Raw genomic sequence first — 19,553 nt, forward strand, 5'->3', positions numbered from 1 at the left:
ATTACCATGTTCTTTTTCACATGCAGCATAACATATAAAGTAGGATTGATGTTAAAATCTAAATTGACAAGCCTCCCATCTTTGGGTTTTGAGCCTTACAATAGTTATCAATCTGTTTCACAAGTGTCCATTTTGGTGATTTTTTTAAAGGCCTGATTATGGCTCTGTTGGTGTGGATAAGGCAGCGCAGTGATGGGCAATTTGAAATTGTAGAGGTGGAGCTGGAAATGTTAACAACCCATCGATGTTTGGGGGTGTACACCAAACTGGTTTCCACAATGCCATGCCAAATGATTAGAATGAATGTTTCCCTTTGTTGTGAGTAGGTCTGCTCACACATTTTTTCAACCACAAGCATCAAGGTTAAGCCGCTGTCACATCCTTCTTCCTCTGCTTAATCCATGGATTAAAGTCATTCATAAACTGAATATTTTGAGTGACTGAGATTGTAGAGGTAGGTTAAGGATGCATCCACGAAAGGTTGTGTGGTAACCACCAGTCCTATCGCTTTCATAAAGAATGTATTGATCATGAATTTGTAAGTCATTTTTGCTAATTGCTTGCATAGGAAATCTGATCTGACCCCATCACAGCTTCAGCTCCACCCTCTCTTCTGGAGTCTAGTTTCAATGATTCATTTTTTTTTTTACTGGACCTTCTTGCCATCTGAAATATCACAAACTCAGACATCCACTAAGCCCGGCATGTGGAGCATGTTTTTGTCATTTAGATCATAAATTTCTGTGGTTTCTGGGAGGGCGGGGTGTGTTGAGGTTGTCAAATGATTCTCTAGTTGGCCACACTTCTAATGACTAATATATATTTCAGAGAACAAGCATGCTTGAATACAATTACAATGTACGTTTGGAGGGCCCTACCGTTTATGGAGCTGTTTTTCAAGAAAGCGGAATAACATCGCAATTTTTGGAATGCGCCCCTGTACATTAATAAATGGCCCCATCTCTCGTGGCCTTTTGCAAAGATTCGAAAATATTTCTCTTCCCTAAACTAGTCTTTTAATTGTTCTTATTTATTTACTTTTTTTATTATTGTGTTTAATTGTATTAACAATTTTTACAAATTCTGTCCAGATTTTCTTGCATTTTTCACTGTTTCCCATTGTGGATATCGTGCAGTTTTCTGTTTGCTCGGACTACCAATGAAATTTTCTTTTATAGATTAATTTCCTCCAGCTTCAGTTTTTCCAAAAGATTCTCTGTAGCCACTGTCAAAGATGTGGAATTGCCCCACATTAGCATATTCCACCAAGTTTCTTCATTTGTGGTTAGGTGCCGAGCTCTGTGTGGATTGAGATAGATGGTTCGCAGGTTTTCCGTTCCTGAGCAATGAAGGAGGAGATGGCGTAGTGTTTCGGTTTCCATCTTCTTACAATAGCGACAGTTTTTGGTAGTTGACTGTTTTCTACGAAAGAGAATCTCATTGGTTTTCAATAAGTTTAACCTTGCTCTTAAAAAGGTTGTTCTCAGTCGTTTATCTGGAAAAAATGTTAGATAGTTTCTGACTTTGTCTATTTTTTGCGTGTCCGTTGTATGGTGTGTGGAGACTGTGAGCTCTTCTGCTTTGTCTAGAGTCTCAATCCAATCTTGTATTTTAAGTGTTTTCTTTATTTTTCCTGGGATCCGTTCTATGTCCCATTCTGAACATCCGATTTTGTCCGCTTGTTCCAGGAGTCTACTGTACCAGCTTGTTATCGTTGGTTTTTTTTCACTCTTCAACTCTTGAAGTATGATGTCCAGGATTTTTGGTCGTGGGTTCCTTATGATTTTGCCAAGGAATAATAGGCTGTTTCTTGTGACCACAGATTCCAATGATTGTAGACTCAGTTTGCGTCGGATGATTGCAATGGGAGTGGAGTTTGGAAGTCATAGTACTCTGCGCCAAAATATACCTTCAAGTTTAGCCCACAGTGTCTTCGGCAGATGTGGCATGGCTTCGGCTCCGTAGGTCAGAGTTGGACAGACCTTTGCTCTATAAAAGTTTATGAGTCGAAGAATTGAGAATTTCCCGAATTTCCTATCCAAAGACACTGCTTGTGCTGCTAAAGTTTTTGTTTTGGAAAACAGATGTACTTTATCAGTTTTACTGGATGAGAGTTTCACCCCTAGGTAAGTACAGCTTTTGACTATTTCTAGTTTCTTCGAATTTGAGAACCATTGCGATCTTGTGTTCGGTCTCATTGGTTTTTCTAAGACCAAAATTTTCATTTTTGATGTATTAAGCTCCAGGTCATTTTTCTTCAGATAGGCTGTGAGACTGTCTATTTGTCTCTGGAGTCCAATTGCTGTTTGATCTATTAGTAGAATGTCATCTGCATACAGCAATCTTGTCACTTTTGAATCGCCTATTTGCGGAGGAAATGATCGAGTGTCGTTTTCGGAATCTACTATGTCGGCCATATAGGCCTTATTCAGCGCCGGCGCCAGAGGACAGCCTTATTTCACACCTCTGGACGTTTTTATGCTTTCAGACATCAAGCCTGCTTCGTTGAGCCAGAATTTGATGGACGTTTCGCTATATAGGGCTTTCACTGGATCAAGAATGGATGGTGGACATTTTTGTTTCTCCAGTTTTCTCCACAGTTTTTCCCTATTTATGCGGTCAAAAGCTTGGACCAGATCAATTGAGGCAATGAATATTGATGGTTGCCCCTCAAACACTTTTGATTTTAGGATGCTGAATGGAAGGGTCCGTTGTTTTTGCCTCTTACTGCCATATCTGGAGTTCGTCCAACAGCAGTGATCCGAAAAGTTTGCCGAGAACATCTAATAGTGCGATCGGCCTATAATTTCTTGGGTCGTCCCTCAGGCGCTTCTTATAAATTGGGACGATGTTTGCTGTCTTCCACGTATCAGGAATGGATCTCGAAATCCTCGATCTTCTGAAGATTTCTGATATTAGTGGAGCCCAAATTTCTGCATCCTGTTTCAAGTGGGCGTTGGAGATGCCATCTGGACCTGGGGCACGGGAGTTGTTCAGATTCTTGATCTTTATCAGAATATTCTCCGCTGAGCATACTATCCATTTGGAGTGGTCTTGAGTGGTTGATGTTGTTTCCCCTGGGGTAGGATCTTTGTATAAGTCAGTGTAGTGCTCACTCCATTTTTCTTCTGGGACACTGTTTATGGTTCTTATGTTCGTGGGTGCGATTTTGTGCTTTATGATTGTCCAGAACTCTGGTGAGTTTTTTTTGCACACTGCTCTTAGCATGTTCTCTGCATCCACTTGATATAGTTTCCATCGTATCGATTGTATCCACAATTTGTACAGTCTTTTGTTTTTGGTTGTCGAATCTATATTTATTTGTGTTGGATTTGTTCGTGCAAGCCGAGTAGCCTTTCCTAGGTTTGATTTCTTTATCCTCAGTTCTTCGTTATGAGTATGTAAGTGAGTTTTGTCATAAGTTCTATTGCGTCGTGGATGTAGGTAAGGGATCAAAAGAGGACGGTAATCCAGTTTTTCTTTCGAAGTGTTTCGGTTTTTTTGTCCGTTGTAAGCTGCCATGATACAGACTATGCCTTCTGTGGTAATTTTCAATCGATTTCCTTGTTGGTTTATTTCCAGATTTTTCGGCATTATCACTGGCGTCTTTTTTTTTGCTGGCCACTTTGCAGTTAGTAAATTGTGATCACTGGCCGTGGTCTTCACTACCTTGAAACTTTTGGTTAGGAGAATTAGCTCTTTTGAGGCAAAGATGTAATCAATTGTGCTTCTTCTGCCAGCACTTTCCCATGTTGGAATTTTGGATTTGGCTGATACGAGGGAATTTAAGTTGTACAGATCCCGGGATTCCATCAGTTTTGCCCATGCTGTACCTCTCGCTATTGATTGTGCACTACCCATGTTATGAGGAGTTGTTTCCATCTCGAGTGCAGGACAGGAGGCATTTAAGTCACCGCATATCAAGATGTGATCCATGTCATACATTTCTGTTGTGTCTGTTAGAATTTTTCCACATTATTTAGGAATCGCTTGGTCTTTGTTATCAGTGGATTCCAGTAGATGTTTAATAATAGGATAAGATCCTGCCTGGATTTTTTTTGCCTAGAGTCCTCTTTCTTCCATTCTAGCAATGTTGCCTGAATTGCCAGAGATGATATCAGGTTGTGGACTATACTGAGAGCTCCACTCTCATTCCCTGTCTTTGTGTGTTTTTGCTTAAAGATGTATTGTGTACTACAGTCGTTGTTCTGAGATTGCATTTAATTGTATTGCATATTGGGCTGTCATGTATTTCACAACACTCTGCATACCTTCGGAAAAGGTTTACGTCATCTCAAAGATATTAAATAAATGCATGTTTAAAAACATACATTTGCAGGCATCTATTTGATATAATGTCCGTCATCAATCAATTCCATGTGTTTAATGAAGCTTGGAAATTTGATTCCTCATAGTATATAAATTGCACAAATCATGTTCCTATTGCTTAATCCACATTCATTCTAGGAGTCTCTTTTTGTGAGTTGTCTTGTATTGGTGTTAACGTCGAATAGATCAGGAGAGTGTTATTCCTTAAAGCCCCTACTGGCAGAAGCTTTACAATCCTGTTTGATCATTAATTAATTAATTGGCTAAGAATGTTAAAATGTCACATCCTTAGCATTGCATTAGGTAGGTGCCCATGGCCTTAGCACTTTAGCACTGTTTGGGTATCCATGTCAAAGATTTGCTCCATACTTAAACCAAACAGACCGCTGTCATTCAGTGCTGCTTCCCACTAAGCTTGAACGTGAACCTCTATATGCAAAATCAGAGTGCCGTATAACGCTGTTAAGAGATGCAGAGAAGAACCGGCAATTACGGAGTTCAGCAATCCTTAAGCAAGTCTCTGTTGGTGTTCTAATTCTAACTGGGGAATCAAGTTTATGAAACACATCTGATCATACTAAAAACAGATCACATGCATGCTATCTCTTCCATCATGATGCATTGAGAAGGCACTGCTTAAAGGAGTTATCACTGTGGGCCTGATTAAGGGTCTGCTAATAAGGCCAAACTCATTTACAGTTACCACATGCTCAAAACAAAGGGTACCCGGGGAGTTGAGCATGATTGCAAATCAAGCAAGCCTGTCTTTTATCGCCATGTACTTCATGGGGTGCAGTGTTTGCTGAATGTGGTCATTAGTGCTTGTGGTCATAACTGCATGGGGAACTGCTTTAGCTTGGAGGTATTTGCCTCCATCCAAAATCAGGTGTGCGCAGGAGTTCTGCTAACAAAAACTCAACTTTTGCCAGAGTGGTGAAACCTGGGATATAAAAATACTGGACCTTTACCAAAACCCCTAAATTCTTAATCAGGCCATGTTTGAGGAGCCCCAAAAACAAAATGCTGCGGGGCCCATGCACCCACCAGAAAATAACAATCTGCATGGTCCAATGTAAATACACTTTCAATGCCGTTGTCCTAAAATCTGGTCACCGGCACCTACAGAAAATGCATAGGTTGGCTCCCCTGCCATGTGTGCTAATTAAAGGCTGCCTATTTCAGGTGCTTGGGTCACCCGCACAAACACTTTGAAAAAGGGGGTGGTCCAGAATGGCAGGCAATCTAAAAGACTAACGTGAACATAGTTTCAAAATATTATCCTTAATTTTCTGAATGAAAGGACTGCATACGAATTTAGAGACAAAAATCCCAGCATTATATGGGAAACAAGTTTTCATTCAAATCTATAAATAATAATTCTATGTGTTACCATTTAATAGAATAGGCAGCTTATTGCTCAGTTCACATACCAGCACGACCAATCTAGCTGCTCATCTCTCCTACAATAAATACATGTAATTCGGCTAATCATCTCTTAATATATTGTTTACCAGCAACAATAATCATCAAGAAATACAAAATATATAAATATTGTTATTACAAAATGGACATTTTTAATTGGTGCTTTGTTATAGACTCTACGTTCCATCCAGCTCACAGTGCATGCCATGATAGAAACTGGAATGACAGCTAGAACGTATATTATTAAACCCAGTGAATTGCCCAACTCCCCTGCCTGGGGTAATCGGATGTGCACCAATAAACCTCTTTTCATCACTTATTTGTGCCTGTAATTTCAGAACAGTGGTGATCCGAGGGGAGGATTGTCCGTCCTCCATGCACCCTGCCTAACTTCGGGATGAAGAGGAGTAACGAAGGGTCCAAGTGACAACGTGTGAACAGTCATCCAACCAATATCCTCGGCAGGAAGCCCAACTCTAATTTATGATAAGGAGCTGAAGCTTAAATTGGCATGGGCAGGGGGTGCTAACATTCATGTAGGTGGAAGCAGCAGCCACAGCACGAAAAAGGACACCTAATTCCAATCGCAGGGGAGGCCCCGACAGTCAGCAGATGCAAGAAATATCAATGGAAATGTAGCACAACAGTGAGAGCAGGCACCCACCAGCCTGTTGTAAGGCTGTGCCCATGTCAGCCATGTCTTGAATCAATAACCATCGATGGGGATCTGTCCATAATGTAGTGCACACCAGTTCCATGTACCATTGATGGACTCCTGACATACGCTAGACTGCACTGGGCCAGGTGCATTAGTATTTAAAACATAAATACAGCTCTTCCACACCTGTAGTTTCTGTCTTAGATGGATTGACAATTCACTGTGAGGTCACGAGCCAGTACGGGCCTCAGATGTGTTGCCCAGGCCAACATGCGGAGCATGTAGGGATTTGTAGTCCTGTGCTTGTGGTTTGGTAATGAAGAAGGACATCAGAGCAGAGGACCTAAACCCTGGTATCAGTGTTTCTTGGCATTACCTGTATAATTTAATGGGCAACAGGTTGCAAGTTGTCTGCTCAAGGTTTCTGTACCTGTAATGGCCCTATTTTCCACAAAATCCCTTACAATGTGGGTTTGCTTAATGTATCATTGTGAGGAATTGCCATCTCGCATGGGTGTTGAAACACTGACTTTTTCATTCTGATTAACAAATTGATGCAGGTAATTCCATTTCTGGAAGGGTAATCTGCTAATCAGATTACCCATTCGTAAACTCCATGCCAAAATCATGGTGTACATCTGTGCCCTGCTCCTGCCCTGCTTCATCAGTTGCCTGATCTGCTCTGCCTGCTCTCCAGTGGCACAGAGCAGGTTCAGAGGTCACAGGTGGCCTGCATGACAGCTGCAGTGACAGCCAAGTCTACGCAAAAAAGGTGCTGCATTTCAGATATGTACCGTTCCAAAAACTACCAAACTATGAGAATGCTGTCCTGGTGGCACACTAAACTGTAAAAATAAGCCATACCTGAGTTTGGGGTATGGTGGCCAGCATCTCTCATAGTTATCAATCCAGTTCACCTGTTAAAGGGTTATGTGTATTCTCCCTAGACAGGCAGTCCTTGCTGCTGCTAGCAATACTACCCTTGTGGATTGCCTCTCTCTGCTCTTTTGCAAGGATAGATACCCTCTGCAGAGAGACAGCCACTCCGCAGGAAGCTTTCCTGGGGACAGTAATCAAAGGGCACATCCATTCACAGAAGAAGTAGCCTCACACCACCAGAGTGCAGCATACCAAGAATATCAAGGCCTTTGATTCTATTAACAAGGGAAGAGGGAAGGGCTAGTATAGATAAAGGGAGTTATTTGCAGCTGGAAGAAGGTTCCACCATCGTGTTTCTCTCCTTCTTTATCTATCCTTCCTGTCCCTTCCACTTCCTACAGCACAAAGCACTGTGGATGTGATGTCAGAAAGCAAAGTTCACTTGTTTCAAGGGCAGGGAGCAGACCCTTAAAGCTCTGTCCCCATTGGGGGTGACCTGCTGCTGGAACAAGAGCTGTATCTCTGCCAGCCACACTGCTTCCCAGGACCTGACTGTGCTGAAGGACCCCTGAAGGTGTGTGACAGACTCCTCTGCATTTGGGAGTCTGAGAAAGGGACTCATCTTGTCTCTGAGACTGTGCTGTGGGTCTCACAGCTCTTGAGAGCCAAGACAGACAAGATTCCTGAACTTTGTCATTGAACCTCTGCAAGCCATGATTCAAGCGCATTCAACACATATTGAACCAAAATGACCCTCCACAGCTGCTTTTGCCACTCACTGATCTCTTAACAACTGCCCATCTGAAAAGTGCATTGTTGCCTTGCTTGAACAAAGAAGTACCACTGCTGCATCTCCACTGCTGTTTGAACCAGTGTCTTCACTTCCAAATGAGTCTCTGATCAAACAGTTCCAGGTGTTCTTCACAATCTGCACCCTTCAAGCCTTCACATAGAACCAACTCACCTGCTCATCACGTCATTAGCCCGTCCGCCACTGAACCTCGACTATCAAACCTGATGACATCCATGATACGCATTGCTTGTGTACCGCTTCGAACCACAGCCTTCTTCAGTTCAGCACTGCTTTGACATCTGCTTGCTGGCAGACCACTGTGACTGCCCCCTTTTGAAGCACTGAACTGTGCAAGAAGCATGGTTTGCTGTATCAAAAAGCTGAGACACTGCAAAATTGATTATTTTATGATAACTGCCTCTTTGGTCAATTTTGGGCCCTAGAAACTGGGTAGGTCACATTAATCACACTTATTGCCTTTTCTCTCCTGTATTATTATTTATTGATATATGTATTCATTTATTTCTATATGCAGGGAGGAACAATGCTCTTTTGATCTCATAACAATGTACAATAGATAAGAAATCAGATTTGATGGGAAGCAGTGAGCTTCAAACAATGGGGTCAGTTTGTGTGACATTCTGACCAGGTTGGCGAGAGGAAGGGCGGTAAATGGAACTGTCACTGGGGACAATACATGGGTGGAGATACATAGATGAAGGACAATCAACATTAGAGATTGTTAAGTGCAGGTAGGGGGTACGGCCAGCTGTGCTAGGGATGTGACCATGATGGATGAAGTGCTAGAGTAGAGATAGTAGAAAGTAAGAGACAGAGGCAGGTAGAGGTGAGGGAAAATGTTAACTTGATGGCACATGAGTGGCATGTTAAGAGTGCAACTCAGAGGTGAGTAGGTAGGCGTTTAGTTTGGTTTTGAACAAAGCAGTGTGAACTGTTTCGCAGATGTGCGGGGGAAGAGAGTTCCATGCAAATGAAGCAATGAGTGAATAAAAACAGAAGGCAGAGGAAGCACATGGAGGGTGAGGAGCCATAAGGGTAGTTAAGGAAGCAGAGCAGAGATTATGAGAAGGTTTGTAAAGTTGTATAGATGAGGATAGAAATGTTGACGCCTTTCCATCGATAGATTTGTGACCCAGGAGAAGACAGTTAGCTTCATCAGCCATCCAGCCTGGTGACAGTACGATGAAGTGGGTGTGAAGTTAAGGAGTTCAAAGAGAGTCCTGACAGCAAAGTTAATGATCTTGTTGAGAGGATACAAGCACAGTTGGGTAGACTAAGGAGGATGCTGGCACAGTGGCCCTGTTTAGAGAATACAAGAGTGGTTATGAGATACTTGGCAGTGTTGAAAGTAAGAAAGTGCCTGATTTTCCTAATATGTAGGAGGTTGAGGCAGCCACCATTGCAGTTTTGGAGATGAAAGTAGAGATCGTGTGAGAAGGGTCATAGATGACCCAGAGGTTTCGAGGAGAAAAAGAGCAGGGGAGACTGTTAGGCGGGAACTCAATAGGTAGGGGAAGAGATGAGAAAGACTATTTGACAGGGAAGAAGGGTACCTCTGTTCTGGTCGAGTTTAACTTCAGAGAGTGCAAAGCCATCCACTATTTAAGGGCAGAGAGATAGTTTGAAAGTATGATAGTGAGATCAGAGGAAAGTTCAGGAAAAGAGACGAAGAGTTGGCTGTTGTCCGTTAAGAGTTGGTATGAGAATCCAAAGGAGGAGATTAGTGCCCCAAGAGCAGAGTTGTAGAGTGTTAAGAGGGGAGGACCCAAGACAGTGCCTTGTGGAATGCCAACAGTTAGAGGAGTGTCTTGAGAGGAGGCAGAGAATTATTGAGTTGCCAAGTAGGATTCAATCCAGGAAAGGGCTCCATTGGGAATCCGAAGAAGAAAGAGAGTATTAAGGAGATCAGAGTGATGAACAGTGTCAGAGACAGTGGACAGGTCAAGGATAATTAGGATAAAGGATAGCTTGGAATGCTTAGCAGAGGAGATGTAGTTGGAGACATTCATGATTGCAGTTTCTGTCGAGTGACAGAGACAAAACTTGCTAGCAGAGGGTCTCGAATGTTGTGGATGTCTAAGAAATATGAGAGGGGTGAACATAACCCTTTCAAGCACTTTAGAGTACTGCGGATGGAGAGACACAGGGCAAGACTTGCCACGTAGATTTGGGTCAGGCCCTTACTTTTTTAGGAGAGAGATGACTGTAGCCATTTTGAAAATAGAAGGAAAGCAAGCAGAGTTAAAGAACAGGTTGAAGAGTTCAGTGAGGTAAGAGGCCACTAAAGGGGCAATATGATTGACTAGCTGAGGATCAAGAGGATTTGTTGGTGCACAAGAAGGGTTATCTTTCATCAGAAGAGATAGGACTTCTTCAGTGTTAGCATGATTCGAGTGGGAGATAGAGGCAACGGATGATGGTAGAGTAGGCAAAGTATAGAATAAAGAAGGGAGTGAGAGGAAGGTCAGGAGAGAGTCTCTAATTTTAGAAATGTGTGCAGCAAAGAAAGCATCAAGGTCATTAGCTGTGAGCATGAAGTTGATAATCATAGGTGAAGGAAGAGTGAGGAGTAAGCTTAGGGTGCCCAGGAGACAGCGAGGATGGTTGGAGAGAGAGTCAACGAGGGTGCAGAAGAATTCTGTTTTCAGTCTATCAAGAGAGTACTTGAGAGAGTTCAGGGCAGAGAGGTAGAGTTTCAGGCACTCATGTGAGGGGGTTCACCTCCATTTGAGCAGCAGCCAAATCGTGTCTGTGCAGAGAGAGCATATGACTAGGGTGATCCATGGTTGAGGATGCTGAGAATTAGGGGTGAAAGTTAGCAGTGGGAAGTAAGTGATAATATAGTGGGGATGAGAAGCTGGGGATGGAAGTGTTAGTGGAAGAGGCATCAGCTGTGTAGGAGGAGAGTGGAAAGAAATGGTGGTGTAAACAATCGAGTGATCAGATGGGAATGGTGTGACAGTAGTATTAGTGGCTGAGTGAGAAGTGGAGATGAATAAGACATCCAAAGAATTACTCCCGGTGTGGATAGGTAGGTTATAGGTAGAGTGGAGAGCGTGGTCACTAAAAGAAGACTGAAGTTCAGATTTCTTAGAAGTGGTTGGATAGGGAAGGTTAAAGTAATCTAAGAGAATGAGGTGACGCTTATTGGAAATAGAATCATTGAGTTGCCCAAGTTCATCAAAGAATGGTACAGTGGGACAGGGAGGGCGATAGATGGAGATGATGTGAACCAATTGGAGGCAAAGAAATATTAGAGATGGTGAATTCAAATTAGATAGGAGAGGATGTGGCATTAGAGATTTGTGAGGCATTGAGGCAGGAAGAGAGTAGGTGTCTGACGCCTCCACCTCTGCCAGTCAGACAAGGAGAGTGAATGTATGATAGTTTGGAGTCATGTACGGCAGCCAGGCTGGCAGTGTTAGATGGAGAAATACAGGTTTCAGTGATAACATGGAGGTCTACGAGAGGCGAGCTAGCAAGAAAGTAGTAAGTGATGACGGATGTTTTGTTGCATTCAGACTGAGCAATTTTTAGTTGATGCAGTAAGGAAGAGTAGAGAAGTTAAGTCTCAGAAGAAGAGAGATAAGGTAGATAGGTCTTAGGAGAGGAATGGTTAGCTTGTCAGCTTTGTTTGTTGGAAGTAGGAGGTATAAGAGAGATGAAGCAGTGGGAGTTTCGAGATGTGAGTTTTATGATAGGGATCGGAAATGAGGAAGCTGCGGCATGATTGGAGAAAGCATAGGGAAAGGTGAGTAGGTTAAAGCAGCAATAGCTAATGCATTGCAGGTGAGTAGTGCTGTGTGGAAAGACAGCATAATAATTAACAAGCTATGAGTAAGGCAAATGCTCATAGGCCAGGAGGCCAAGAGGTTTGTCAATGGCTGGTCCTCACCCTTAAATGGGACGTCCTTGGCTCAATTCACCTAGTGAGTTCAGAAGTGTTGACACACTCTCTTGTCACCTGCTCGTCTAGTTCATCAGTGGCCGGTCTCTGATTTTGTCCCTGGTGTTGCTGGGATGAGGCAATGTCTTCTTGATTGGTGTTCCCAGAGGAGTCTTGTGTGACCACCAGCTTCAGTGAGGGCCGATTTAAGATGGCCACTGGAAGTGATGTCATAGATCCAAGATGGCCATAGGAAGTGATGTCACTGATCAAAGATGGTCATCAGAAATAATGTTACAGACAGAATGTGAAACCACAAACCAGAAGTGTTGATACACGATCTGGTCACCTGATAACCGAGTACATCCATGCTTGGTATCTGATTTGCTTCCTGGTGTTGCTGGGATGAGGCCGTTTTGTCTTCATTGGTGTTTCCAGAGGAGTCTCTTGTGGCCTTCAGCTGGAGTGTGGGCTGACTCAAGCTGTCCACAGGAAGTGATATCATCAGTCGAAGATGGAAGCAGGAAGTGATGTCACTGATCCAAGATGGACGCTGCAAGTGATGTTACAGACAGAAGAAAAGCCAGAAGTGATGACACACTCTCGTCACCTGATTGCCTAGTCCATCAGTGGTTGGTCTCTGATTTTGTCCCTGGTGTTGCTGTAATGAGGCAGTTTCTTCTTCATTGGTATTGCCCGAGGAGTATCTTATGACCGGGAACTAGAGTGTGGGCCCCCTCAAGATGGCCATAGAGTGCTGCATTGTGCTACCTTGTATCTGTGTTCTTTTTACAGGGGTGGGTTTATATAGTGTTTTCTACTTTGTTATTTTAACCTTGATTAGGCATTCCTTTATTTTGAACTGTTATACTTCACTGTTTTGTTTGCTACTGAACCACATTCACACTGCTCTTTAGAGTACAGCCTTTTCACGGTCCAAGTTACCACAAAAGGCAAAGCAGGTATATCTTTTAACTGTGCCTATGTTGTCTTTATGATTGTGTTGGCTCTTGATTTGTAGAAGTGTGAGGGTTGAGTAGGCTCTTTAACCTATATTCATCCTTGTACTCCTGCAGGGCAGAAGTCAATTTGTCACACTTATGTGTCAAAAATTCTTGCTGTGCTATCATCTCTCTATCAATCCCATTATGGTGGGCAAGACTCTATGTGGAATTAATGTATTTACATGTATTAATGTATTTCTATGTATTTCTAATGTATTTCTAAATCGCTTAAATATACAAATATATGCTTCAACTCATAAATCACTCATACTTGCAACTATACCACTAAACACTTAATTGCTTGATTTTGTTTAAAGCAATAGGTTTTCTGAGCCTTCCCAATTAATCCAAATCATACATATCCCTCTTTCATATAAACTACTCTGGCTTTCCTTGCGAATTACAGTGGCCTGGCCCTCAGGGTGAGACATATACAAAGATATCACACATTTCTAAAACCAACATACTCAATGGAGGATGCTCTGAACGTATGAACAGGATGGAGAAACAAGTTGCATGCAGACCTCTATGGGAGAACACATTAAGCTAGCCTTTAAAGCATTGTGATTGGGAGACAAGCTGATCAACATGATGATCACAGTGTGTGATCTAGAGCAACATATCCAGGAGAATACACATTGGGGATCACAGTGCTTCGCTCTCTTTTCCCATCTTTCCCTACCAACTTCTTCCATTTCCTTTAGGAAAGACAGAGTCGCTATGCTGGGGGTCTAGAGGGCTATTTCCACTCTTCTAAACTATTCTTCAGGCCAGTCATGCCGTCTGTCATATATTTGCTTCAAGTTACCTTCAGACACTCTTGTCAGTCTCATTCTGGTCAATGCTCTCCAGTGGCCGGGGGAGGGGGGGGGGGAGCATATGGCGGGGTCCTCCCTCCACCTAGAACATTGGGGGGCTGAGGTGCTTCCAAATTCAGTGAAACCCTCACTCCAAGAATGTGCATTGTCTCTTACTCGAGCATCGTGCAAACTTATGCATGGTGTCCCTTCCTGCTGGCATGCTGCCTTCTCGCTTTCACTGCACTAAATACTGCTCCTCATTTACATGGTCTTTCCTGCTGCTGGGTACTACACCCTCCAGCACGAACATTGCCATCCTGGTAGCTTCTAGTCTGCCTGGAAGTTACTGGGTAAAATATAGCCACTTAGCAGCTGCCCACCAGGGATACCTGTGGAACATAGTGTGTGTGTACAGTGCACATTAAAACTCCCAAATATGTATGTTCCAAATCTGTGCAGCACATTGAAAGGCATGTATCATGTACCACATTTCTTACTGCCACTAAGTGACTCCCAATGGAGAGTTACACACCACTGCATATAAAGGAGGAACACCCTACACAGAGACTGCTGTCTGCATATGAAGGGCATGGAGAGAGTGACACTGTGCAGTATTCTAAATCAGATACAATTGTAGCCAAATGTACAGATGCTGTTCAGGTCTCTGACTTTTGAGACGCTGTATCCCCAAGTGCTTGTGTCAGCGGAGCCCGCCCACTGTAAATCACCCCAAATGACCCCAGGTACTAGTGTCAGCAGTAACCTGTCAGGGGTAAAGTAGCTCAAATACCCCCCAAATAACCCCACCCAAGAGAAGAGAACAGACACTTGAATCAAGTAGAACCATGAGAAGGGGAAATAGGTTAACCGCTCTCAGTAAGAAAAAGGGAAACAAGGGGAGAGGGGAGAATACAGACCCCACCATAAGCAGAACCCTGTTTCCCCAAGGGTTGGCAGTCTCAAGAGGGGAAGAGGAAGGTAAGAATGGAGCAGAAAATGGGGGCTTAAAAAATAGGACAAATACTTCAACCCAGTAGGCCCAACAAAAGCTTGCCATGCAGAAGCTGGCAACACAGCCCAATGCATGCCAACTTCTGGGGATCCACTTGATCAATAGATATAACAGTTGGATTTATTTCAAGTGTACCTCGGGGTGCCTGGATGATACACCCCTTCATTGTGAGAGTACCGAGGGTTTTTACATAATATGAAATCTACCAGGTACCTCGGAAGTGCTAAAAAGAACGACATTCCTATTGCAAGGGGACAAGTGACCCTGCCTGAGTTCATTGGCACAATTGATGTTTATCTCCATGACCAACTGTTGCTGTACACATCTGATCAGAGGATCCAAAAAAACAGTGTGAGTGCGCAGGAGGCAATTAAAACTGGCAAATTTGCAATGAAAGGTGACAAATGTTTCAAAGGTTATGCACAGGCAGGGTAGCGTGATAGTGTATAACTGTGCAGCTGGAACCAGCTGCACAGTTGTAGGTATAGCACTGGGTTAGTGAGACACAGGCCAAACAAGTAACTGTACGGTCATCATGTGGGAATTAGAGAAGCCAGGGAAAAATCCACTGGTAGATGCAACAATTCCAGTTAGGACAAACAAGGAGGACAGAGGGTGTTAGGCCCTTAGAGTGACAAGTCTCTGATGGGGTACTAGGGAGCTGTTTGCAATATTGCGCTGAGCAGAATATGAGACCAGAGTAAGGAGGATCCAACTGGGGGAGGAGTGATAGTAAAGGTACTTAATACACACTATACAGTGGCTGGAATAAAGATGTTTAATCTATACAGGCTTTATAACAGAACATCAAAATAGTCTCTTGCACATTGTAAGGTACAGGTGGGCTTGCATCAGGTTAAGACCTCTGCTGGAAAGGTATACATTGCAACTGAGGGCTCTGCTATGGTTGGATTAGATGAACTGGCAGCACTCAAAATAAAAATCTACCCTGGTTAAAAAATCCCAATTCTACTGGTGCCATAGATCTGGTAGTCTTCGCCCACAGCACTGGCTTCCAAATGGTATCGAGCACAGGACTGCCCTTAAACGAGTGTGTAAAATGATAGTCCACAATGTGAGACCTATGACCATCAGGGTTACACGAGAAACGCAAGAGGAACTTAAGATATTGTGCAACAGTCACATTATGGAGCCCAATGGCTCTCCAGAATGGCTTTTCCCAATAGTGTTCGTTTGAAAACGTAAACTAAAAAAAGAAAAAAAAAACGGATGTGTGTAGACAGCTCAATGTGTGCATTTGTAAGGACTTCCATCAGCTGCCCAATATTAATCAGATGCTGGACATCAGGAAGCCAGCAAGTATCTTCACCGCCATGGCCTCTCTTCTCAGCATATCACCAGATTGAACTGTTCAGTATTACGGGCCCTTCACGCATAATTCAGCTATTGTTGAATCCCTTTCAGACTGGTGTCAGAATCAGTGGTGTTTCAAACATGAATACAACTCTATGCCTAGCATCTATTTGTTTCAGGAGGACATAGTTATGATGGAAAGATATGTAGGGTAGCATGAGGAATGTGTCCATAGTGTCCTCGCTGGCACTATGAAAGGTGGGCTTACATCGAAGTCTGCAAAAGAATTGTTAAAGAGAAAGAAGACATATATGCAAGGTCTGAATGGGATCGCCTCCCCGGTGCTTATGGAAATAATGCTAGTGGGGCCTTTTGGAAGTTAGTCTGTGGTGCAGAGGGTAAAGGTGATGTTGGTCTTCAAAGTAACATGCCAGTACTTGATGTTAAGAAGGGAAGGATCCAGATAGGGCTGAAGGAGGTACTTGAAGCCATTAAATCACAAAAAGGTGGAAAGGCCCTTGTCCTGACAGGGTTCCCATTGATATTTTTAAAGAGAGACCACTGGTCTATGCAGCAGTCCTTTATAAACTTTTTAATGCATGTATGCACACAAACTCGGTACCTGTATCATGGCGATCAGCCGAATTCGTCAATATTTACAAAAGATGGGGAGGAGACAAGCTCAGGGAAAACTTTTGAAAATGTAATCCTCAGGTATATTCAGCAATGGCCTGATGAAAATGTTATAATACATAGCCTGCAAGCGGGAATCCAGCAGGAATCCAGCAGGGTAAGAGTAGGATTGACCAACGCTTCTGATTCTACTTACTTATTCAGAAGTAGACTGTCCCGTTGAGGGTCATACTTTATGCTCTATTTGTGGACCTTAGGACGACTTTTGACGGGGTCCCCCATGATCTGCTCTGGCAAACCCTAATCAAAAAGAAAATGCTGCATCATTTGATTTCTATTATACAATCCTTATTCTCTGAAAACAGAGTGGTCTTACGCTATGGTCTACCAGGGGATGTTACAGAGCCCATCCCAGTTTGTAAAGGGGTGAGACATGGATGTGTACTTATCCCCCTTCTGTTCTCTCTATATATCGAGTAAGTTTTCTCATCTTTAATGACTGATTATCTAGACCCCCAAAAATGGGACGGAAGAGATACCCGGTATTGATTTCTGGAGACAAAGCTGTGTTTTTATCTACTTGAGCACAGGGCCTATGCGCCACTTTAGCAACTTTTCTGAATAGCTCTGGGGATTTTAAATTGGTTTTGAACATTGCAAAAACCAAGTACATGGTTTTCAAACGCAAGTTTACTAAACAATCTAATTTAGATATCAAAATTGAGAATTGTATCCTTGAACAAGTCGTATTTTATGACTTCTTGGGAATAAGATTAATGAGAACAGGTTGTGTACTGCCAAGTTGGACAACGCAGGTGCCAATATGGAGAGAGAGCTGTTATACATGCCCTGGAGATTTGCAAAAAGCAAGCTAACACCTCTTTCCTGTATCAGATGGAAATCTGGTGCTAGGTCAACACCACTAATCTAACAACAATAGAGAATAAATATTTGAAAAATGTGTTGATGCTACCCTAGGGCTCACCAAATGTACTTGTCTGTTTGGAGATTGGCGTGTTTCCTATTGGTGAGGGTGCTGTTTTCAAGCTGGTCCTATACTGGTTGAAGTTCTGGTATACTGAAGGTCTCGGAAATATTTTGAAGCACCGGCTCACTTTTTGACCCTGAAAAGGGGAATGAGTCTCCCGTGGATCAAACAAGTGAGAACTCTTCTTAGTTCTCTGAACAAGCCACCACTATGGTCCAAACCCCATGAATGTTAATAAGTCAACCATTAAAAACATTAAGAGAGCCATTGTAATTTTCACCAGGACCAAAATGGAGGAAGATAGTGGTAAGCTAAAAGCTGGTCCTGGCTACCTAGTAAATAACCAGATTTGTTCTGTTAATGACTTTCTTGTGTGGCTTTTGATGCCGAATAAAAGTATTTGAAGGACTAACTGACCAGATAATTAAAGTACAGGAAGTGATAAACCTAGGGCCCACCATTGGTGTTAAGGGAAAATGCACAAAGTAACCTCTCATTGACAACATTCTTAATGTGTGTGGCTTCTGAACTAAGGATCAACTGAGGTCATACTTAGACAGTGAGTACTAGTCAATGTTTTCCAATATCACAAAGGAGTGTGTGAGCCCCTCTACTGAGATGAACCATAGGTCAAATACCTTGTACTATGGAATTTTTTCCACTCAGGATGGTCTACAATCAGGTTTAAGCTCACTGCACAATCACATAGCAGAAATATCTATTTGCACATCAGTCTGTTCCACCTACAAGGGCAGTCCAGCACTGAAATGCTAGGCAATTCCCCTCTGAACAAGAGTACCATCAGCAACCCCAGGCATGTGTTTCAACCTTGTTGGGCCTCCTCTGTGAAGTGAAGCTGAGCCGCTCTAAGACACAGTGAGCAAGGAGTCCATGTCTGGATTAGCCTGAATTACTTAGGGTGACACCCCAAGTTTTACAATATTAGAAAGGAGTGTGGGAGCCCCTGTACCGAGAACGAACATGAGTCGCATACCCTGCTCTTTGGAATTTCTTCCACTCTGGAGGGTCTCCAACCACGTTTAACTCACTGCACCCTCAACAGAGGAGAAATAGTCTTTGCCCCACCCAGAGGGGCAGTCCAGCACCGAAATGCTAGGCAATTCTCCTCTGAACAAGAGTACCATCAGCAACCCACAGAAACGTGTTTTGGCTTTCTTTGGCCTCCTCAATGAGGTGAAGCTGAGCCTCTCTAAGGCGCAGTAGCAAGGTATCCACATCTGGATTACCCTGGGTTACCTAGGGTGAAACCCCAGGTTTTACAATATTACAAAGGGGTGTAAGAGCCCCTCAACTGAGAATGAACATGGGTCAGCACGCATTATGTCAAGATCAAAAAGTATCACCCTGCAAATCTTGATGGATCGTAGAGATTATGGGACACAACAGACACGTTGAGTGCATCACTGGTAAACAAAAAGTTAAAAGACTGCATATCAAGGCTGACTGATCCTTCCAATGAAACTGACTTGTTTCTTTTCCCAGACTACCCCACACAGTGCTTAGAAGCCATTTAACCCACCTTAGAGCAAGGGACTAGAGGTGGAGAAACAAGCAGCTTCTCATCTAGAGTGAAAATTCCTTTAAGGTAATGTAACCTCTGAACTAACTTAGCTATTTAATTATATATCTCCTAGAAGTAAATAGAGTATGGTGATATATAGTCTGAAACATATATAAGTGCTTATTTTCATACATTATGCACGAGTAGTGTGAAACAATACCTATTATAAAAAGAGGGAAGCTGTTGCTACATCCAAAAAGCAGCTTTCAGGTGATATGAGAACATGTGGTGT

This window comes from Ambystoma mexicanum, chromosome 4p (assembly GCF_040938575.1).
Source record: "Ambystoma mexicanum isolate Mex_15411 chromosome 4p, UKY_AmexF1_1, whole genome shotgun sequence".
In the NCBI taxonomy this organism is placed as follows: Eukaryota; Metazoa; Chordata; class Amphibia; order Caudata; family Ambystomatidae; genus Ambystoma; species Ambystoma mexicanum.